The following is a 24095-nucleotide window of genomic DNA, read 5'->3' as shown; positions in this document are numbered from 1 at the left end:
GCTAGATGAGGGTGTGTGTGTGCCATGGGAAGGGGGTGGAGGGCTGCAGGAAGGTGCATGGGGTTGTGTATGCAATGGGGAGGGGTGCTGAAACAAGATGGATGTGGGCGGTGTATGCCATGGTGCTGACTGAAGGAAGGTATATGAGGTGGTGTGTACCATGGGAGGATGAGAGCTGGAGCAAGGTAGATGGGGTGGTATGCCATGGGGGGGGGGGGAACTGGTGGACACTGTGTGTGTGTCATTGGGTGGAGGGCTAGAAAAAAGGTCTCTGGGGAATCTGTGCATCTGAGAGAAGATGCCAGCCCTTATAATGGGGGTATTCTTCACAAGAAAATTACAAATTAAAGTGTGCAGAATTTTCAAATATCATGCACAGAATTTTGAATTTTTTGCTGCAGAATTTTTTGTTTTAATTGCACAAAGTTCCCCCAGGAGTAACAGAGGATGTGTTCCTTGTCTTCAGACATTTTAAGTGCCATAGCAAAAACTGCCCATGAACCCGCCAGTCCCCAAAGACACACATAAAATTAGAACACCCTCCTCTCCGCAAGAACAAAGTACAACAGAAACTAAAACCTGAACTTAGAACTCAAAATGGAGACCTGGATAGGAAACTGGTTGACCGACAAGCGACAGAGAATCTGCTCGGAGGAAAGGAAGGTAAGTAGTGGACTACCTCAGGGGTCTGTGCTGTGCCAATTCTGTTTTATATATTTGTGAGTGAGATTGCTGAAGGGTTAGAAGGAAAGGTTTGCTTTTTTTGTGGATGACACAAAGATAGCCAATAGAGTGGATACCCTGGAAGACGTAGAAATCATGAGAAGGGATCTCCAAATGATAGAAGAATGGTCAAGGGTCTGTCAGTTAAAATTAAATTCTACCAAACTGAGGTTTACAATTTATTACCAGAGTACAAATTCAGAAATTGTTTACATAAAGTACTCCTTACACCATAAGTATCTTCAACTTATTTATTACACACATATACCTATTTCTTGCCCTAATCCTCAGAACTCACAATCACACATCGCATTCACACATAGCGCTCAATTCTCTCACTGTCATAATCACTTATCACATCTTATCAATTGATACAGAAACCTACATTTACATTGTATATAGAACATAGGATCAAAGACATGTTTCAGTCATTACTTCATACTATCTTCATAGTCATATTATAATGTTCTAGCTGTTCAGTCCGATGCGTCGAGTTCAAACACACTCTCTGGACCTGGACAAGATATAGAAAACCTGCTGGCTTTAAAAGGTCTTTCAACTGGAGTGAATGTTTATGGATTACGCTCCTCGTTAGCCTTTCCCACACTGCGGGGTTCCGCATGAAACACAGTTCTCAAACTGTTTTATAGCAGTGCAATTTGTGCTCAAAGAGCGTGTTTGAACTCGACGCATTGGACTGAACAGCTAGAACATGTGATGTGTGTTGAGAGGTTGACTAGACTCAAGTCTACTATAATAGCAAAGGTTAAATTATGGGATAATGAAACATTATTTAAAAATGTCATTTTTTCCAAAGTTTCCATAACTGTGAATGTGGTTTATATTTATGCAGGACATCCTAAGGCATTATATAGGGGTATACCAAGTACCACTCAACCAGTATAACCAGTGTCCCCCCATGTTAACTCTGGACCCCCTCAAATGTCAAGTCTAGCTAAACCCCTGCTACTGCCTATGCATCCAACACCTATATGTGACCCCCAGATGTTTACAGGCACTATACCCAGGAAGGTCAAGTTCTTCTTGGAGCCTTGCAGATCTGTGTGTAAAAACCCAAATGGTGGCCGGATGGTGTTTGGTAATTAATGAAATTCAGCCAAGGGAAGTCATGCTTCATTTCATGAATAAACATGTGGATAAAGATGACAGTTGATGTAGTGTATCTAGATTTTCAGAAACATTTTGACAAAGTCCCTCATGAGAGACTCCTGAGAAAATTAAAAAGCCATGAGATGGGAGGCAACATTCTGCTGTTGATTAGGAACTGGTTAATGGATAGAAAAGAGAGGGTAGGATTAAATGGCCATTTATTTCGGTGGAGGAGGGTGAATAGTGGAGTGCCACAGGGACTGGTGATATTTAACATATTTATAAATCAGCTGGAAATCAGAATAAACGAGGTGATTAAATTTGCAGTGATACAAAACTATTCAAAGTTGCTAAAACACATGCAAACTGAAAAATTGCAGGAAGATCTTTTTGAAATTGGAAGACTGTGCATCCAAATGACAGATGAAATTTAATGTGGACAAATTAAAAATGATGCACATTGGGAAGAATAATTCAAATCATAGTTACTTGATAATGGTTTCATCTAAGGAGTCACAGCACTAGGTGTCATTGTAAACAATATGCTGAAATCTTCTGCCCGGTGTGAAGTGGTAGTCAAAAAAGCAAACAGGATGCTAGGAAGTATTAGGAAACAGATGGAAAATAAGATGAAGAATATTATCTGAACTCTCTCTATATTCCCTATGTCCAAACACATTCCCTCCATTTCTCCATCGCCATCCTACTTACGGTCCCATGCCTCCATGCCTTCCGTTTAACTACTTCTCATGAGACTAGCTTCAGCTTTCTTGATCTAACCCTCTTGAAATCTCTGTCCTCTCACATTCCATGCTACCAATCCCAAAGTAAGCAGTGGTTTCCCCCCATCCATCTAAATAACAGACTATGGACTTTCCTCCAGGAACTTGTCCAAAACATTTTTAAACTCAGATACGCTAAACGCTGTTACCACATCCTCTTGCAGTGAATTCCACAGCTTAACTATTCGTAGAGTGAAAAATATTCCCTCTTACTTGTTTTAAAAGTATTTCCATGTAATTGTATTGAGTGTACCCTGGTCTTTGTACTATTTGAAAGAGTGAGAAATTGATTCACTTCTACCCATTCTACACCACTCAGGATTTTATAGACCTCAATCATATCCCTCCTCAGCCATCTCTTTTCCAAACTGAAGAGCCATAACCTCTTTAGCCTTTATCCACCCCTTTATCATTTTGGTCACTCTTCTTTGAACCTTTTCCAGTGATACAGTGACCAGAACTGAGTGCAGCAGTCAGCGCTATTGCTTACTCATTTGCAGCCCTCCGTTTCCTCTGAACTCTCGTCCCAAGGCTCATTCTGGCTTATCAATTGCCTCTCACTACATTTCAAATCTCACTCTGGCACACCAATTGCCTCACAGCATATTCCAAGCCTCACTGTGGCATCAGCAGAGATTTTGACCACACTTTTGCAGTAATCCTTTGACAATCTCTATTTTACTCAATTTTGTGTGTTGAATATATATACTAGTAAAAAAAGCCTGTTTCTCATTGAAATGAAATGGGCATTAGCAAGGTAATGACCTTCTGCCATTAATGTTCTCCCCCCTTATCTCAGGACCCCCCTCCCCCTGTCATCACAGAACCTCCCTCCCTCTGTCTCTGTGGCCTCTGACAGCAAGGAGGACGTGTGCGGGTGCCCCAGCCCTTCGTATGTGGCAGCTGCTGTTTAAAAAGTTTTACCTCCTGCTCGTCCGGCAACACTGAAGTGCAGCAAGTACAGACGCCGCTTGTTTCAGCTGTTCCTCTGGTCCCGCCCTTATTTCCTGTTTGCAGAAGGGCGGGACCACAGGAACTGCAGAAACAGAAGCGAAACCACAAAGTTCCCTCGAGGGCGGGGCGATTACGAACCCTACGAACACTACACGGCTTCACTGCCACACAGTCAGCTTCAGAACATTAGAGGTGCGAATTATATATATATATATATATAATTATTATTATGTCTGTTCTGTTATGCATGTCTCTGAAGCAGCTGGAGAGGTGAAATGAATCTCCTTGTTGGGAACACCTCTAGTTTATAGCTACTCTGAATAAGTAACATGAACTAAAAATATAAATAAAAATGAAACTGAAACCCCAAGAAGCTAGACTCTGCAACATCAGAGAATAATAAACTGTGGTTTGTGTCCCCATGTACTGTGCAAAATATAAAAATAGCAGATGTAATTTTTAAAAAAATGACATATTCTAATCACTACATTACAAATTAACAAATATAAATAAAACAAACAATGGAAATATGACATTGTTTTATTGAACTAAACATATTTTTCAATTAGCTTTCAGAGGTCAGATCAGTATATTATTTTTTCACCAATGTTATCCAACTCATTATTTTTAAGAAGAATAATCAGGAGGAAATATCTGAGTTTAATGACAAACTTCAGACTCTAGCAGATTGGATGTGTTCAAAGTCTGCACATTCTGGCACGTATACAGAAAAAATGTTTTGAAGGTTTTTGCCAGTAATTTGTGGACAGTCTTTTTCAGGAAATAAGCACTTTGCATGAGTACTTACATCAGCCATTGAGCGAACATAGTTTTTCACGCTTAAAGGTGGGCATGCAGCTGTGGACTTATTTGATAACTGCAGTTATGCACGCAACTTCTATTATAGAATTCACGCTGAGCACACAACATCCCAGTGCCCAACTTTAAGTGACCTTTTGAGAACTATTCCGTGTGGTAAGTATGAGAATACTGATATTGTGTTTCCCATCACCCGTAGTCCCCCTTCCCTCCTTTCCCTTCTCTTTTACACCTAAAAGACAATATTATGAAAAACTTGCCACAGAAGCAAAAACTCATAGTAATAACTTTTTCAGGTACATAAGAAGCAGAAAGCCTGTGAGGGAATCTATGAGACTGTTAGATCATCAAGGAGTACTCAGGGAGGACAAGGCCATAGCAGACAGACTGAATGAATTCTTTCCTTCAGTCCTCACTAAAGAAGATATAAGAGCAGGGCCGTGCCGATGCGGTAAGCGAGGTAAGCATGGCAGGAGGGCGCCATCCTCTGGGGGGCGCCCCGCCGCACCATGCTTACCTCGCTCTCTTCTCCCCAGATCCTTTTTTTTGTTTTTGTTTAAATTTACCTCTCCGGCGCGCGGCAGCGTAAGTGAGAAGGAGGCGGCGCTCCCCCGGCCGCCCCGACGTGTCTTTCCTTCGCTCGGTTCCGCCTTCTTCTGACGTCATTTCTGACGTCAGAAGAAGGCGGGACACAGCGAAGTCAAGACACGTCGGGGCGGGGGAGCGCCGCCTCCTTAACGCTGCCACGCGCCGGAGAGGTAAATTTAAACAAAAAAAAAAGGATCTGGGGAGAAGAGCGCGGGTAGTGTAGCGCTCGTTTTCGGGGGGGGGGGGGGCCGGAGAGGCCAACTGCAGGGGGGCGCCGGAGACCCTAGGCACGGCCCTGTATAAGAGATCTACCAGAAATGGTTTTCAAGGATGATGATGTGGAAAAACTGAAAGAAATCTCGATGAGCCTGGAAGACATATGAGGCAAATCAACAAATTAAAGACTTGCACAAATTAATCACCTGCACCGGATGTTATGCACCCTAAGATACTGAAAGAACTCAAATGTGAAACTGCTGATCTGCTGATAGTGATCTGTAATCTGTTGTTAGAATCATCCATAGTATCTGAAGATTGTGAGCTGGTCAATGCTGATTTTTAAACAGAGTTCCAAGGGTAATCTGGGAAATTAGAGATTGATAAGCCTATCTTTAGTGCCAGGCAAAATACTGGAAACTATTATAGTTTCACATTTTATGTTTATTTACATTTTGATGTACCACCCTATGGTAAGGCCTTCAGGGTGGTTTACAAAATCAAAATTTTAATCATACTCCAGAAAATAGAGAAGAAACGTTGAGTAGAAAAAGAACTAGGAAGGAGGGGGAGGAACTCTATTTAAGAGGAATTAAAGGCATCTCTGAAAAGGAAAGTTTTTAGGGCTCTATGAAATTCAGCTTTATTGGTCATGGAGCGCAAAGAAATAACCAGGGAATCCCATAGGGTAGTGGCCATTATACTAAAAATTCTAGATCGTATAGAATCAAAACAAAGCTGGCATAGAGAAGAGATATGTAGTAAGTTAGAAGAGGACAAGCGTACACATCTATAGGGTGTATAGAATCAGATGTCATGCAAGATAGAGGGGTATATTAGAATTGCATATTTTATGAGTCAGAATAAGGGTCTTTTATGTACCATGTTCTCTCATATATACCCCGCAGCTAATATAAGATTTTACATTTTGTTAGTGCTGTTCACGGGGTATACACGGGTGCGGGTTATATAACCTTTTACATGCAGACTTTGGGTTTTAAACAACAAACACTGCTCTTACAAAGTTTAAGATCAGTTTATTTCTGACAAAATAATAAAACAAGATTTGTTTGTTCTAATGACACCATACAACGCATGTCACAAATGAGTTACAGGGTCCCATATTCAACCATAGAGTTGTTACAAGGACTATCAGTATCAGACTTACCTGCTCTTAAATGTTTAAAGTCAGTTTATTCCTGATGAATAACAAAAAAAAAAATCCTTGTTCTAATGACACTTTCCAACACATAGTTACATGCACAATTGCACTTAGGAGCTATTCCATAAACTTAACACCTACATATTTTAGCAGGAACTACAAAAGGGGTGTGTATATAAACAGATCAAGGGCATGACCTGCAGCTGCATGTGTAAGTTTTAGAATACTATCACTTATGCTCACAACTGCCAGCTTTAGGCACAACCCTTTATTTATTTATTTATTTATTTATTTATTTATTGGGATTTATTAACCGCCTTTATGAAGAGATTCACCCAAGGTCGTTTACAGCAGGTACAGTTTAACATAAAGCTTACTATTTTATTAGCAACATACCAATAGTCAAATAACCAAGTATAAACATAAATGCAATAAATGAGATAAACTTGAAAACAGCAAATTGAAACCTAATAATAGGACTAACATGAAACAGGATCAAAAACATGCACATTTAACAGCACTGGAATTCAAATACCAGAGATTTAATACAATGTTAGCAGAATACTAATGATACACCTAATAAGCATGTATTAGAACATTCAACTAACATAGATATGATGCTAAAGATTTTCTACAATGTCTTACCATATAACTAAGGGACCAAGAGCAGATATATGATGGGAACAAGATGCGTAGTAGAGTCAGTTGGGATAATTTGATGGTTAGTTAAACTCAAGGCAAGTTATTGTACAGTTTAAAAAGATATAAGGAACTAATCTAAGTTACAGTGTGTGTAACAAGCTAGTCCAGGTGTAGAATGAGTATATAACCAGTCACCCTATGTATTAAAGGCTTGGGAGAAGAGCCAGGCTTTCACCTGCTTCTTGAAGTAGAGGTGGTCTCAAGTTATACCCACCTTTGACATGGTGTATGTGCTCGTGCCTAAAGTCAGGCATGCACATGCCAACTTACACTCTATTCTTGCCATAATATTGGCATTGCATCCGTTCCTGATTCACACAAGAACAAAGAGTAGTACTATGACAACCTTATAAATTGGAGAAATAATCTTGGCCGCAGCTTTATTAACCAATCAAAAATTCATAACCAACACAAATAAATATTTTATTATCAATATTTCAATGCAAACCTTCACTTTTCTTATTCCCTTTTATAAAGCTAATTGGTGCCGACCTAGCGGCACATATTTATTCCATCAAATGTATTAATATTCCATGAACCACCTTCTAAAGTGAGACCTGCAGTGATGTCAAAGCCTCACTTCTGCTTCTGGTGGTTTCACACACAAGCACACTGTAAAATCCATATAGCCGGTAAATTGTCCTTAAATGAAGGCTGCTTGAAAAATTCTCATTTAAATTACCGCAGCTGTGATTTAAACTACCCCTTTTAACATCCCTAAACATCGCTATCCCAACTACAAAATTACCCAAGATCCCAATCCCAACTCTCACTCTTCTAAATTTTGGGAGGGATTGGGTGGGATGAAATTTCTTGCTTCAGTTCCCTCAACTAGCTTTCCTCCTTGCCGCCCATCAATTCTCCATAGCCTGGAGCCCACAAATTTTCCTGACTTTCTTGTGCTTTTTTGCTCCGCTCCCAACCTTAAAAAACAAACCAAAATGTACATACCCTTTGAAGTCACCATACTTTCTGTACTAATTTGGATGCCTTACTAAACCTCAACATCTCTTCCCAGTAATCCTTTCTTATTTTGTTTACCCCTTTTTACTGATTAATTTATTAATTAATGAATTCAATATATCAATTTCATTAATTTTAATTTTTAATTCCTAAGGGGCTCTTTTACTAAGCTGCATAGGCGCCTACGCATGCCCAATGTCTGTCAATTTGAGTTACCGCCCGGCTACTGCATGGCCCTTGCAGTTATTTCATTTTTGACGCACATCCGTTACACGCACCAGAAATTTTATTTATTTTCTGGCACGTGGCAGACACCGGGCAGTAATCATCATTCTACGCGCATAGATGATTTCTGCACGGTTACTGTGTAAGACTTTACCGCTATGTCAATGGCTGGTGGTAAGGTCTCAGACCCAAAATGTTCACGTACCAATTTTTATTTTGCCGCATGTCCAATTTCGGCAAAAATTTTAAAAGGCCTTTTTTATAGGTACGCTGAAAAATGAATCTGCATACACCCAAAATACACGCCTACATTAGCACAGCCCATTTTTCGGCACATCCTAGTAAAAGGGCTCCTAAGTCTCCTAAGACTCACATTGCAAAATAATTAAATTATCTTCCTATTGAGTATATATTTTCCCCCCACCCACCAATTTTCTTTTATCCCTTCACCATAACAAAAAAGCCACACAGAGAGCTAAACTTCACTGCTAATCTGCAATCCTGCCCCACCAAATCCTATGTTCACTGTAGTCCAGAGCAGAAAGTGTGTAGTCTGGAGTAAAGCCTGCAAGGATACAGCCTCAGTGGAGGAGGGCCTGAGTGTTCCATTGGGCCATGTTACGGCTGTGTCTAGACCTATTTGTTTCTCAGTAATCTGGCTCTGTGACATCTCCAGACTGCCTTTTACTTACATGGTGGCTTCTGTTGTCGGTGTTCCTGCAGCCAAGTCTCGCTCTGGTGTTCCTGCAGCCAAGCCTCATAGTTGTGACATCATCAGCCAACACCTTTATAAAGGACCTTGGAACTTTCATGCCTTGCCTTTGCAACAGATCTATTTACCCTTTTCTTGTTGGTGAAGTGTTGTTGTTTGATTCTGAGTGAACTGGTCTTCTTGTTAGCTGTGCCTCTCAGGGCACAGCCTTAACCTGTGAGTGTGGTTCTTGTTTGAACTTGAGTGAATTACTTTTCTGTTAGCTGTGTTTTCAGGCACAACCCTGTACTGTTTTTGTGTGGGTGTGGTTCTTGCTAGAACCTGTGTGTTTTACTTGTTTGTGTGTGACTGTGTGGCACAGCCTTGCTTCCTTTGTGTGGTTCCCTTATCATTTGCTTGATGTATTTGATGTTTGAATCTGAGTGGCTGTGTGGTATAGCCTTGCTTCTGAACCTGAATGAATTAGCTGTGCTTCCTGGCACAGCCCTGTGTTGTTTCTGGGTATGGTCCTTGTTTGTACCTGTGTGAATTAATTTTCTATGTTTGAATCTGAGTGACTGTGTGGCACAGCCCTGAGTGTTCCTATAAGTGGCTTCCCTTTAGAGTGCCGTGTGGCACAGCCTTGAGTGTTGTTCCTATAAGTGGCTTCCCTTATCCTTGAGTGCCGTGTGGCACAGTCATGAGTGTTCCTACAAATTTTCCCTAAATGAAGGTACATTTCCTTTATGATTTCTGTGCTTTTGCTGTACCAGTTTAAATTGCTTGATTGTAATTTTGAAATCTTATAAATAAAAAACAATAGTAAAAAAACAACCATATGGCATTGGTATATCACCATGTACTTTAGCTTTAAGGACTGCTATAATGTAGTGGACTTATATAGTGACTTGTACTTGGATATTCTAGTCCATTTAAAGGCAGCCCATAATTCATTTTATTTAATGCATTCCTTTCTATTTTCTTCTTTATTTTCTCAACCACACATCCCCTGGATGTGTTATTTTTTTTCTGCTCTGTTGCTTTTTACTTGTTTTTCCCATTTATTTCATCTCTCCCTGCTATTTGATGGCATACTCAGTTTTATAGTTCATCTTTGCATATGTTTCTCTATATTTCATTCTTATGTATTTTATTCATACGGTTCTTTCATTATTTTTTGTTGTCATTCTTGAGTGCACACTAGAACAGCCTCTACTTGTATCTGCAAAGTAAAGAAAAGGATATTTTTCTGCATATTATTCTGTGAGTTATTACTATGGAAACCTGTAACTGTTTCCTAATCTTTAGATCTGGGATTTGAATATTTAACGCACATTTGGCTCATTAGTCCTGCTTAAGAATGTTAGGATTTCTTTTACTAAAAAGCATTATGTGTCCCTTTTACAAAGGTGCACTGAAAAATGGTCTTTGGTAGTATAGATGTGTGTTTTGGGCACACGCAGAATCATTTTTCAGCACACCTGTAAAAAATGGACTTGCGGTAAAATGAAAATTGCCGTGCGTCCATTTTGGGTCTGAGACTTTACCACCAGTCATTGACCTAGCAGTAAGGTCTCAGGTGGTAACCGGGCGGTAATGGTCTACGCTCGTAACATGCTGATTACTGCCCGATTACCGCCCACGTGCCAAAAAATTAAAATATTTTTCGGCGTGCGTATCAGACGCATGTCAAAAATGAAATTACCACAAGGGCCACGCGGTAACCGAGCGGTAACTCAAAATTGATGCACCTTGGGCGCGCGTGGGCACCTAGGTGGCTTAGTAAAAGGGCCCCTAAGCAATTAAGAAGGCCTTTTACTAAAGGGCATTAGAATCTGGACTAAGCATCATAATGCAAAGTTTTCCCATGCACTAAGCCCATTTTTTTGGGGTCATGCACTAATATTTAAAGTTAGCATTCATTACCTGTAAAATGTTAGTGCAGGAACACTGACTGCCTCCTATTTAGGCGTTGCTAATTGCTTCAATGTCAACTCAGCATTAGCCACTTAGGACTACATTCTATAGATGGAGCCTGAAAAATCGCCACAAAAAATATATCCACCTAGGTGTATTCTGTAAGCCATGCCTAGATGTAGGTGCAGTTTATAGAATATTACCTAATGGCCATGCTTGTGCCTAACTCTAGGTGCGTCCATTTATGCCAAGTAAAACTTGGTGTAAATACCGATGTTTAAGTTAGGTGCGGAATAGGTGTATTCTAAATAGAATCCAGGGGTTAGCACACATTAATGTGGTCATGCTAGCTGGTTTAACGCTTCCACACCCATTCTCTGCCTATGACATTCTACCTCCAAAAAATGTTTATAAAAAATAGGTAAAGTACAAGTCAGTGCTCGCTAACAGGCAAAATATTGCAAAAAACTAACCTTTTTTTTTGGTAGTCAGTTTTTCATGTGCTAAGTGCACATTAAGGCTTAACACCATTTAATAAAATGGTCTTAAAATGAGTGAATTAGCTTGCGCTGTTAACATATGCCTATATGAAAGGTTAATACATTGGCTTGACATAATACTCACTATGGGAAGAATACTATAAATGGCACTTAAAAATCAGCACTGGGAAAAATCAACACAAAGTAGTATTTTATAAAAGGAACTCTGAGATGAGAGCTCTTTACAGAATAGTGCGTACAGCTGATTCTCATGCCTAAAGTTGAGCGCCGGTATTTACACTAGCTGAAACCTGGTGTAAATGCCAGTGTTCAACTCATAAATCCAATAAAAAGTACAAATACTTAACAAGCAACTTTTTCAAAAATGGGGCCTCTGTCAACATGGCTAGGTTTTGACTACTTCCTCAGAGTAGAGGTCCACCGCAAACACAAAACACATTGTTTAAATATGCGCACAAAAATACAGCTGTGTAGTAATATCTCCAGCAGTAGCACCATTCACAAGTAAGCCATTGCAAATTCACTCTCAATCCACAGTAATATTGTCTTCAAAATTAGCAGCACTTACAGACATTACATGGCAAGTTTCTCTCAATCAGCAGTAAAGATGGCGACGGTGGGGTTTTTTTTGTATCTGGCGAGTACCTAACAAGACAGTTCCCACCCACCAATTCCCCCGGGCCAGTTCCCAACTAGGGTGATTCCTGGACAATTCTCACTGTAGGGGACCAAATCCCAACCAGATCCCCCCCCACCCTAAATCCCAGCCACTGGTAACCCTCATTGGCAGTGCCTCACATCTCTCTCACCCTCATCACAGCTACCCGACTCTCTCTAAACTCTCTACCCCACCCCATCTACTTTTGAGCTATTGCTGACAGCAATTCCTGTAAGCAACCTGCGCCAGCCTTGCAGGCTTCCCTCTACCGCATCCTGCCCTCAATGATATAATTTCTTGTTTCTTCACTGGTGGGGACGTGGTAGTGGGAAGCCTGCAGGGCTGGCACAGGCTGCTTACTGGAATCGCTGCTAGCGACGGCTTGGAGGTAGACCAGGGAGGGAGACAGGAGCAGATGCCGGGGAGGGAGACAGGAGCAGATGCCGGGGAGGGAGAGAGGAGCAGATGCTGGGGGGGGGGGGGGGGGAGGAAAGAGAGGAACGGATGCCAGTGGGATGGGGAAAAGAGGAGCGGAAGCTGAGAAGGGGGGGGGGGGGGGAAGAGAAGCATGACAATAGCAGGGGCAGAGGGAAAGTTTAATAAAAAGAACTGTATGTATGGACAGGGTTGGGGTGGGAAGGGCCCACCTGGGTTAACTCGGGGTTCAACCAAAATAACAGGTTTGGCTACGCTCCTGAGCCAGGCACCTGATCACTAAGCAGACATCCCACTGGCACTACAACACAAGAGGATCCTCATACACTTCTGCAGCATACGGAAGTACACAGGAAATATAATAACGGGATAACTTTTCATAGGTAGAGTAGTAATTTGTAAAGGGCACTAAAACAGGTGCTCAACATTCAGAGTTTCTCTCTATCTATTTACCTATTTACTTAGTTATGAATTATGTTGAAATCTGGGAACATTTAAAATCTTTTTTTTTTTATTCCTGTTCCTAGGGGGCTTAGGCTACATTTTTCAAGTAGTGGCAGGCAGGTGAGTAAATTCTTTTCCTTTTGGATAGGTGTACTTTTTTTTTTTTTGGGGGGGGGGCTTGTCTGGAAGGGGAAAGGGATGTTTAAAAGGTAATGTTTAGGAGGGAGGTTGGGGGCACTGCCCCCCCCAAAAAAATGATCTGGAAGGGGCATTAATTGTCCTAGTGTGTTTTGCATTTTTTGGGTGATGGTTGGGAATTGTCCTCCCTGTTGTGGTAGGAATTGGTTCAGTGGGAATTGTCCAGATGGGAATTGGAGGGTGAGAACTGTCCTGTGAAAAATGACCTAGAACCATTTTTTCTATTTACAACTCACAGCTGAATGGGAATACACATACTGATTGGTGTAGGCAAAGAACCAATCAAATCAAGAACCACCATTCCAGCTCTGCATTCAATCCATCAGGTCGCAATGTTTTCAACTGAAAAATCCAGCATTGTTCTTTATGATTAAATAACTGTTCAACTCATGGCATTTCAGTGTGTAAATAGTGATATTCTATAAAACTGTGTGCAAATTTTTGGAATGCCTGTGACCTGCCCTTGCGCCTCCCCTGGCCATGCCCCTGTTCAGCTGTTCGCTATGGGATTAAGGTGTTCAGGTTTATAGAACAGCATGTAGGCAGATGTGCGCGCCAATCCAAATTAGTGCAAGTTAAGTACAATTATTGGTTGTTAAGGCCCATTAATTCACACTTCATAGCTCATTAACTAATTTAGTTGCACATGCATTTTGGATCTGCCCCAAAATTTTGACACTAATATTTTGAAGCAATATATATAATCCAGGGGTAATTCCCAAATTACAGCCCGCAAGAACACAAGATCTTCAATTTCTGACAAAATCGAATCTGTGACTGAAATTGGCCTCTCAATTTTGGCAAAAGCTGAAACCAAAACCACCCCCCACTCCCACCCCCACACCTGACCAACAAATCCCCCTTCCAAACCTATCCCCTGGTGGTGGCCTTCCTCACTCTTCATCCCTCCTCCAAGATCACTCTCCACCATCCCCCACTGACCACCCATAGGCTCTCCCCGGGCCTACCTTAGGAATCCATGGTGGTCTAGTGGCCTCTTTGGGGGCAAGAATGAACCCCAGTCATTCCTGCCCCATGCCGCTGTTCCACTCCAGTGGTTGCTGAGACTTCCTGTGGCAGCCTTGCAAGACTCCTGCAGGAGGTCCCAGCAGCCATTTGGGTTACTGAAGTTTGGGATTATTGAAAATGATCCTCAAGGCATGTATTATAAGTGATTCGGAAATGAACCAAATGAAATTGTTTTCCAGCACAATCCTAATATTTATATATCACGTAGACAGGTAAACACTGTCCTAGAGTTGTAGACTTTTAAAGGAAGATACTAAACTTTTTCAATAGCTAGACAACTGCAAAAAAGGGAAGGGAAATGAGACTTGATATACTGCCTTTCTGTGGTATTTTGCAACTACATTCAAGGCGGTTTACATATATACAGGTACTTATTTTGTACCTGGGGCAATGGAGGGTTATGTGACTTGCCCACAGTCACAGGGAGCTGTGGTGGGAATCGAGCCCAGTTCCCCAGGATCAAGGTCCGCTGCACTAGCCACTGGGCTACTCCTCCCCCCCCCCCCACCTCAAAGGAGTAAGTTCAATTCTACAGAACTAAACCATTGCAGTACTCTCAAGAAATGGTACTTTGATGCATCTACTTCAGGCAAAAGTATTAATCAATTGTTAGATCCATGTTCTCCAAGATTAAAATCTCTTACATACGTCTTTGAAATCTGTGCCTGACCCCTTGCAGATATATGTAATTCTCCAAGGACAAGCAGACTGATATTCTCACATGTGGGTGACGTCACGGCAGCCCCGGAGGATTTTCCAGCAAGAGGATTCCGTCGCGCAAGAGGATCACACCGCGCATGCGCACACACAATTTCCTGCTCGCCGCACGGACACGCTCCTCAGTTGAATCCAAAAGATGAAAGAAAAGCAACTCCAAAGGGGAGGTGGGAGGGTTTGTGAGAATATCCAGCCTGCTGTCCTCGGAGAATACCTACTTCAGGTAAGAAACTTCGCTTTCTCCGAGGACAAGCAGGCTGATATTCTCACATGTGGGGTATCCCTAGCCCCCAGGCTCACTCAACACAACAAACATTGGTCAATTGGACCTCGCAATGGCGAGGGCATAATAAAGATTGACCTGAAACAAGAAACATCTAACTAAGAGTGCAGCCTGGAACATAATAAAAATGGGCCTAGGAGGGTTGGAGTTGGACTCTAAACCCCAAACAGATTCTGCAGCACCGACTGCCCAAATCGACTGTCACGTCAGCTATCCTGCTGAAGGCAGTAGTGAGATGTGAATGTGTGGACTGATGACCACGTCACAGCCTTGCAGATCTCTTCAATAGTGGCTGACCTCAGATGAGCCACTGATGCAGCCATGGACGTAAGTGAAGGAAATGCAATCTGCTAGCCAATTAGATGTGGTGCGTTTCACGACAGCAACTCCCCTCTTGTTGGGATTAAAAGAAATAAACAGCTGGGCGGACTGTCTGTGGGGGCTTGTCTGCTCCACGTAAAAGGCCAGTGCTCTTTTGCAGTCCAAAGTGTGCAGCTTGCTTTCACCAGGACTTGTATGAGGGTGAGGAAAAAATGTTGGCAAGACAATTGACTGGTTCAGATGCAACTCCGACACCACCTTTGGCAAGAACTTAGGGTGCGTGCGGAGGACTACTCTGTTATGATGAAATTTAAGGTAAGGAGCATGAACCATTAGAGCCTGAAGCTCACTGACCCTACGAGCTGAAGTAACAGCCACCAAGAAAATGACCTTCCAGGTCAAGTACTTCAGATGGCAGGAATTCAGTGGCTCGAAAAGGGGTTTCATCAGCTGGGTGAGAACGACATTAAGATCCCATGACACAGGAGGAGGTTTGACAGGGGGCTTTGACAGATGCAAACCTCTCATGAAGCGAACAACTAAAGGTTGTCCAGAGATAGGCTGACCTTCTATACGTTGATGGTAAGCACTAATCGCACTAAGGTGAACTCTTACGGAGTTGGTCTTGAGACCAGTCTCTGATAAATGCAGAAGGATTTTTGCTGGAAAATCCTCCGGGGCTGACGTGACGTCACCCACATGTGAGAATATGCAGCCTGCTGTCCTCGGAGAATACCTGCTTCAGGTAAGAAACTTTGCTTTACAAGCAACTTGTAAGTAGAAACACAGTCTCAGAGGTATCACTGAACAATTTCAGCTGCAGATGTTCAGACACTGGAATCCACGGTGTCTTCAACTAAAATATTTTTCAAGGTCTGGAATTTTGCATGTATTGAAGATTAAATATTGCAAACTGAAGTTGGTGAAAAAACTCAGCTCTTTTTTTGGAGTTGGCAGTGTTTTGTGTGTTAATGCAGACATTTTAATTTTTCCACTGTTGTGCTATTGTAATTGTCTTTATATTGGACTGCCTAAAAAATGTTTGCAGAAATGTGTATTAGCAAAGATGATTCTAGAGGTTTCCAGATGGCATTTTATGAGGCCTTTATTGGCTTAATTGCATTGTCTGCTTATAATGACCTAACTGTACTTCAAGTTAATGACTCTTACCTTTTGGGTTCTGCAGAAAAGGAGGCTAGAATATTTGCATGGTACATTTTGGGCAGGATGTTGAGATCCAGTCAGAGCACCCTATTACAAATAACTTCTCTGAAAGAAATAAGAAAAGTACAAAATTGTAACAGGATGTTTTCAGTTGTGGCCCTGGTAGGATGAAATGGTTTATTAGTGGTGTGCAGAGTTAATATTTTCATTCTCTTTACTGCCCTGTGTTATTTGTAAGAGTTTTTGTTTTATCTTGTTTTTTTTGCTTTGGACGGTGTTGTTAATAGTAATCTCTATTTGCAAAGAGTATGCGCTCTTCACAAATAGTATTCAGTATTAGAAATACCTACGACCTGCTCATTCCACACCCAAGCCATGCCCCCTTTTCAATTATGTAACTTAGAATGTATGTGCATCATGTTACAAAATACAAATAGACAGTTTTACGTGTAAATTCTAATTAATGCCAGTTTCACTAATTGCTTTTTAATTGGCAATTTTTGGCGCTGATTGTTTGTTAACTAATTAAGTTGCAAGTGAAAATCCAGAATACGACTGGATTTGCATGAGCAACTTAAGTCACGGTATATAGAATCTGTGGGATAGAACACAATATTCCCAGAGAAAGCAGACTTTTCACAACAGTGGAAAAAAAACTGAAATTTCATTTTTTTCTTCTTATTTCTGGCTAAAACAACATGAAACAGCACGAGAACATTTCTTTTGCCAAGTCTCTTCAAATGAATGCACATCGCTATTATGTACAGATATTTGCCAAAAACAAATGTATTTATCATTCAGAGAAAAACATTGAAAACCTTTTTATTCCCAGAGTTTGCTGAAATGTAGGTGATAGCTGGTGTTTTGGTAGGAATCTTATATTGCTGTGTCTGTGATGTTATTTCCTTTACAGTATTATGTGAGGTTTTTTTACATTTTATTTTTGTTAATCACCTTGAGCAAACCTCAGATTTGGGAAAGCCTATATACATAAATACATGAGCCTACAAATAGGTGGGAAAATGTGGATATAATTGTAACAAATAAATAAATAAAAGGAAGATTTGTTTTCTTTCTTGTTTTAGAATGGAGGATAGCAGAGTGCTAAGGGAGAATATCCTCAATCGGTACCTCGTTCTCTGTTGAGCAGTGTTAATTAAAAAAGTTTACATTTGTTAAAAGACCAACTGGAAGTCTACAGTGAATTATAGAAGCCTGCAGGGTCTCATCTATAACAGCCAAGTAATTAAGAAGTGTTTTCATGACTACATGAGCTGTTGTGGTAGAAAATGTACATCAGATACGGATATCCATTTCTCATGTATTTTAGAACTGAATCTGCTAACACAGCCTGTACTAAAATATATAAGAACTGAAACATCAGTTATCAACGTGGGCTACTGTTAAGAGTTGCTATTTTACTTTAACCCCAGTTATTAGTAACTAGGTTCTCTGCATAAAAAGGGACCTGTGCTCAAATAGCAGGAGTAGTGGTAAAATGGCACATCTTAACGGTAGCCCACATTGATGACTATACCCCTTGATCTTCTCACACCTTGAAGACCCTAAACAACAACATTATTCATTAGCTCAACAAATATGCGTCTAGAAATTCATTGAGGACTCCCATTACATTTATAAGAAGGGGCTGGCAGTAGAGTGAGGGTGGAACTGGCACTTACCCTCAAGAGCAATATTTAGCCACCAAGAGGTGTACACTAGATACTAGTAACTAGGATTAACAGAAGAATAACCAGTCTTAATGGTAGCAGACATTAATAACTCCCCCCTCCCCCCATAAATGGATAAGTTGTGTGTTTAAAATTACAGAGGAAGGTATCGATGTGGGCTACCATTAAGGTTTGTTATTTTACTGTTAAACCCAATTATTGGTAACTAGGTCTCAGTGCATAAAATGGCACCTGTGCTAAAATAGCGCTAGTTAGTGATCAAATAACAAGAAACTACCTCTGGAGCTTATAGCAGCCATTTAACACATGGAACAGCTAGGGGCACGTGGGGATAGCTCTTGCCAAAGATGTCCCCACTAGATCACTAGGTATATAGATAGGCCCAGATGCAGGAGAGTCTGATCTCAGGGAGGATCAACCATGGGGTGGGGGTGGATGATCTGGAGAGGAAGTTCGAGGGGGGGGGGAGTTCAGGAGAGGAGTTGGAATTGTTGGGGAGGGGGGAGAGAAATTGACAGAAGCACTATTCAGTTGTGATCCACTTAAGTATTTTATATGTGTCCTGGCTGAATATCAGATGGGATATGCAAACCACCAACAGCAGTCCAGTGATACCTGAATATTCAATTCTGGTGCCCAGACAGTGCTCGGCATTGAATATTCAGGTCTAACTTAGGTGGTAATGATCAGCATGTTTTTAAATGCTAGCTGAAAATTGACCAGGACACGAAGCATCAGTGGTTATGCTTAACATTATGTGCTGACCAACTCAGCTGAATATCAGCTCCATATATGATAGGAAATAATAAAAGCATAAAAATTACACCAAATTAATAACCAACAAAACAAAACAAAAACATCTGAGCATTGCTAGTAAATATAACTATCTTAAAGATAAAAATGAGGTTTACTAATTTATTCCAAACAGAAGAGGTGGCAATAGTGAGCACCAGGGGCATAGCCAGACCTCACGGTCGGAGGGGGCACATTTTGAGTGGTGCCCCGCCGCGCCCCCTCATCACCATGCTTCACCTTGCCTCCTTGCCACTTCCTCTCACTGCCTCTTCGCTCTGCCCCACAAAAACAAATACCTTTGCTGGCGTTCGCTGCCCTGCTCTTCTTTCTTCTTGCTCCTCCTGTGCACACTGACACTCGAGCAAGAAGAAAGAAGAGCAAGGCAGCGAATGTGGCTGCGCCGGAGACAGAGGGGAAACAGAGTGTGCTGGATTCGGGGAGGGGGATTGATGGCAGAAGAGAGAGAGAGGGGGGAAACAGAGAGGGAGGGGGATTGATGGTGGCAGCGGAGAGAGGGGAAACAGATGGTAGAAGGCAAGGAGGTTAGACAAAACAGGTGAGGCTATCTAGCCATTTGACCAAAAACAATAGCAAATGCTATTGAAAACAATAGCAAAAATGGATTATTAGAAATTAGAGACTGCCTATGCATGGTCCATCTGTAAAACATTTAAGCTGGTCCAGTTGGATAGGCAGTGCCTTAAAAGGTGGAGGACAAAATATTTTCTTAATTTTTTTTTACTTATTTGTCAGCTTTTGAAATGTATTTGAAAGCTTCCCATATGTAGATATAAATATCATAACATAACAATTGAACATCACTAAATCAGCTTTAAAAGTTATTGTAGCTGGTAGAAACAGCACTAATAAACTCTGTATTTTGTGCTCATTTGTCTACACTGTTCTACATAATACAGATGGCTAAATTTCAGTAAGGATACCCTGTTTTCTGATGGATTCAACTTTATGTTAACTATTGTAATCTGCTTTGGGAAGCCTGGTGTTATAAAGATGGAAAGCAGGAAAAGAAGAGGAAGATGGTGGACCATAGGAGGAGGAGGACAGAGAGAGTGGGAGAGATGCTGGACCCATAGGAGATGCAGCTACACAAACTCTGATGGCTTGGTTCCTTCCTGGATTGTGTACACTTAGCAGGCTTTCACTTCTTGTGTGCAGTTTGCTGTCTATACAACCTGGAAGGCACATGGCATTGGGAATTTCTGTAGCCATGTCTTCTTGCACAATAAGGAGGAAAGGGGGAGAGAGAGGGCAGGGAATTGCTGGACCATAGGGGTGGAGGGAACAAGTAGAGGGGATAGGGAAATGCTGGACCATAGGGGTGGAGGAGAGAGAAGGGCTGGGAGGACAAGGAGATGCTGGACTACAAGGGTATAAAAAGGGATGGGGAGGGGAGATTCTGTCATGGTGGAACAATGTGGGGAGAGACCATGAAGGTTCTCAAGGAGAGATGAGTGAGAGGAGGATTGTAAGTACAGCGGGTAGAATTATATAATGGGGAGTGGGTGAAAAAGAAGGGAATATGAGACTAGGGAAGGAGTGAGACAGTAGATGTAGGGGTGAGAGGAGAAGATGGACAGTTGATAGCTGCACATTCTCTCTAGGATTAGTGTTGGGGACCACAAAGACTAATAGAAAACTGTCCAAAATATGCTGCAGATACACAGCAAAAAAGTTTTTCTCTACTTAGATTCTCTACCCTGGTGGTTACAATGCTTTCACAATATCCGTTTGTAATCCGTGAAGATTACAAGCGGATATTGTGAAAGCGCTGTAACCACCCAGGTGGGGACGCTAAGTAGAAAAAACCTTTTTTGCTGTGTATCTGCAGCATATTTTGGACAGTTTTCTATTAGTCTTTGTGGTCCCCAACACTAATCCTAGAGAGAACGTGCAATTTAAATTATTTTCTCTGTTTTTTTCTCCCTGTGAGGAGTTGTTTTCCACTGAAGTTGGTTTTCAGAGAATTGATTGAAACCTGTGATAAGTGCCCTTTTCAAGGGTTGACCATCTCTGTAGGCACCCCAGGCTATTGAGATTTCCTTTCTTTAATATATTATTGTCTTTTTTTTTTGTTACATTTGTACCCCGCGCTTTCCCACTCATGGCAGGCTCAATGTGGCTTACATGGGGCAATGGAGGGTTAAGTGACTTGCCCAGAGTCACAAGGAGCTGCCTGTGCCTGAAGTGGGAATTGAACTCAGTTCCTCAGGACCAAAGTCCACCACCATAACCACTAGGCCACTCCCCAACCTCTGGGACCTTAATTAAACGCAATTCTCAAAGTGAGGTCGCACCATGGAGCGATACAGAGGCATTATAGTATTCTTGGTCTTATTTACTATCCCTTTCTTAATAATTCCAAGCATTCTTTTTGCTTTTTTGTCTGCCACCACACACTGGACAGAAGATTTCATTGTGTTATCTATAATAACACCTAGATCTTTTTCATGGGTGCTGACTCCTAAGGTGGACTCTAGCATCAGGTAACCATGATTTGGATTTATTCTTCCCAATGTGCATCACTTTGCATTTGACTACATTAAATTTCATCTGCCATTTGGATGCCCAGTCTTCCAATTTCCCAAGGTCTTTCTGCAATTTTTCACAACATGTATGTGTTTTAACAACTTTGAGTAGTTTTGTGTCATCTTCAAATGTAATCGCCCCACTTGAAATTCTGATGTCCAGATAATTTATATTTATGTTAAATAGCACCAGTCCCAGTACAGATCCCTGCAGCACTCCACTATTCACCCTCCTCCATTGAGAAAAATGGCCATTTAACCCTACTTTCTAACCTATGCTTCCATTGCAAAAGTGTAAACTGCAGAAGCTCTACGCAAGTAGGCCAAGTGTATTTTGGAACACTGCTGAAATTGTAACTTTTGAACTGAGGGCCAAGCCTGGCCAATTGTGCTGCATTTTTTGAAAAACTAAATTGCTGTTTGTACTGCCTTGTGAGAACTATCTTACAGCACGCCATGGCCCTGCAAGAGCTGGCCACAGAAAAGTTATTTTGAACAAAAGAACTACGGTTTTTTTTGTTTGTTTATTTTTGCATGACCAGTGAGAGGAACAAATCACCCATTTTTCTTTTCTTAAATAAAGTAGTTTATTTCACTTTTAACCCTCTCTGTGGCTGTGCTTTTCCAAGACTCCAGTTCCACCTCGCTCATACAACTACATTCTGGCAGTGAGATTTGAGTTTCTGCAGATAGAAGCAGGGCTTTTTTTGAGGGGGTACTTGGGGGTACTGAGTACCGGCACCTTTTCCATTGTCTGCTAAAATTGACCCATGGCCCCCAAGTTTTAATGAAAGAGCTCAGGTTCTACACGACAATTCTGCCTTGTCATAGATTCTGTGACTGGTTCCAGGGAGTCTGGCTATTATAGGGTGGATGGGTCCTTCAGTGGTCACCCCACCCCTGAAATGTTGCCTGGCATTTGAGTACCGGCACTGTTTTTAATAGAAAAAAAGCACTGGATAAAAGAAACAAGAATCCTTAGTCTCCAGGGTTCTTGGCCTTGTAACCAGTACCAAAATATAATTTAGGCTAAAGAGGATAGTTAAGTCCTATATAAGGGCCTGAAGGAGTTCAGAAAGTGCCAGACAATCACAGTTATTTTTTCTTTTTACTCACTGTGCACTAGGGATGCAAGCAAAACATGGAGAAACTACTCCAGGGCCAACAGCAGCAGTAGCAGTTCATGTAAACACAGAAACAGCAATAACTTAGGCAGGCGCATTTTGACAGCAGCAACAGTACCTATAGCAGCAAGCTTTACAGAAACTGGTAGAACTGCAACAGGGCTCTCTGGCCCAGACATCCCCGATACTACAGGGACTAATTTTCCACGTGAATCTACTGACCCAATATTGCATAAAATGACTCCAGAAGATGACCCAGATCATTTTCTGGTGAATTGTGAGAGGACTGCCCGCATGACTGTATGGCCAGAGGCAATATAGACTATGTATTTGAGAAACTTGTTAACCAACAGCAGTCAAATCACCTTCCAAAGTTCCTACCCTGATAGCTGGGCTGCCTATAAGGATGTTAAGGGAGCCATCCTGGAGCAGGTGGGGTGTGCCCCAGTAGCCTATAGGCAGCAATTTAGAAAAAAAAACATTCTCCATGCAAAAGAAACTCTACACAGTTAGTTTTTTCTGGCTGAAAGAGGTTACATGGAGGTGGCTGCAACTGAAGGAAAAATCCAACATTGAAATAGTGAACGTGGTTCTCCTAAAGCAGTTCCTGGATGGGCTACCTCAGTCCACAAGACAATAGATGAGACAACATCTCAAGCTGACATTAGAAACCGCCTTGGAAGTAGTGGACATATTCCACCAGCACAGCCAGTCCCTGAACCAGGGAAGGAGAAAAGACCAGGTGAGAGCCCTGATAGGCAAACAGAGAAGGCATTGCTTGAGCACCCCAAGGATGGGAAGCCACCATCAAGCACGGGAACCAAAATGGAAAGGTCAGAATGAAAGGATGGAATGTTGTCCACCTAGAATGCAGAACCCCATGTGGACCTGGGGATAAGAACCAGGCTCCTTCACTTGCTTTAAGTGTGAAGACAAGAGACATTTGCCAAAAGACTAACCAGGGAAGAGTGAAGAGGCTGTTAATGTGAATGTCATAGAACCACACTTCTGTAACTTTGTGCTCCAGGTTGAATTAGAAGGGAGTGTATATCAGGCATTGATGGACTCCAGCAGTGTGAAAACTCTTGTCCATAGAGGAATCCTTACCCGGCCTCAAGTGAATTATGAGTCGACAATGTATTTGTCTTGAGTATATGGAGATCAGAGGGAATACCTACTCGCTCAGGTTTCCTTCAAAACCACAGTTGGAGAAGCCTATTTGGAGGATGGTGTTTTGTCTTGGCTACCTTACCCAGTCATCCTTGGCTCAGATTTTTCAAGGTTCTAGGCTCTCTGGACATCACCAACTGCTAGCCCAGAGAAGAAGGATGCGTCTTT

The 24095-nt window shown here is 41.7% G+C and overlaps 1 long non-coding RNA gene across 1 annotated transcript; it reads right to left on the bottom strand.

Annotated features, from left to right (window-relative positions):
* Nucleotides 1–8009: 8009 nt before the first annotated feature.
* Nucleotides 8010–15820, bottom strand: LOC115460748. The gene is made up of 3 exons (XR_003940550.1): nucleotides 15810–15820; nucleotides 15691–15695; nucleotides 8010–8099 (listed from the first exon to the last, which is right to left on the bottom strand). It is a non-coding gene; the product is annotated as an uncharacterized LOC115460748 (long non-coding RNA).
* Nucleotides 15821–24095: the final 8275 nt, after the last annotated feature.

Source organism: Microcaecilia unicolor, chromosome 1 (genome assembly GCF_901765095.1).
Source record: "Microcaecilia unicolor chromosome 1, aMicUni1.1, whole genome shotgun sequence".
Lineage (NCBI taxonomy): Eukaryota > Metazoa > Chordata > Amphibia > Gymnophiona > Siphonopidae > Microcaecilia > Microcaecilia unicolor.
The sequence above is the reverse complement of the archived record's forward strand: the minus strand, read 5'-3'. Positions and strand labels throughout refer to the sequence as shown.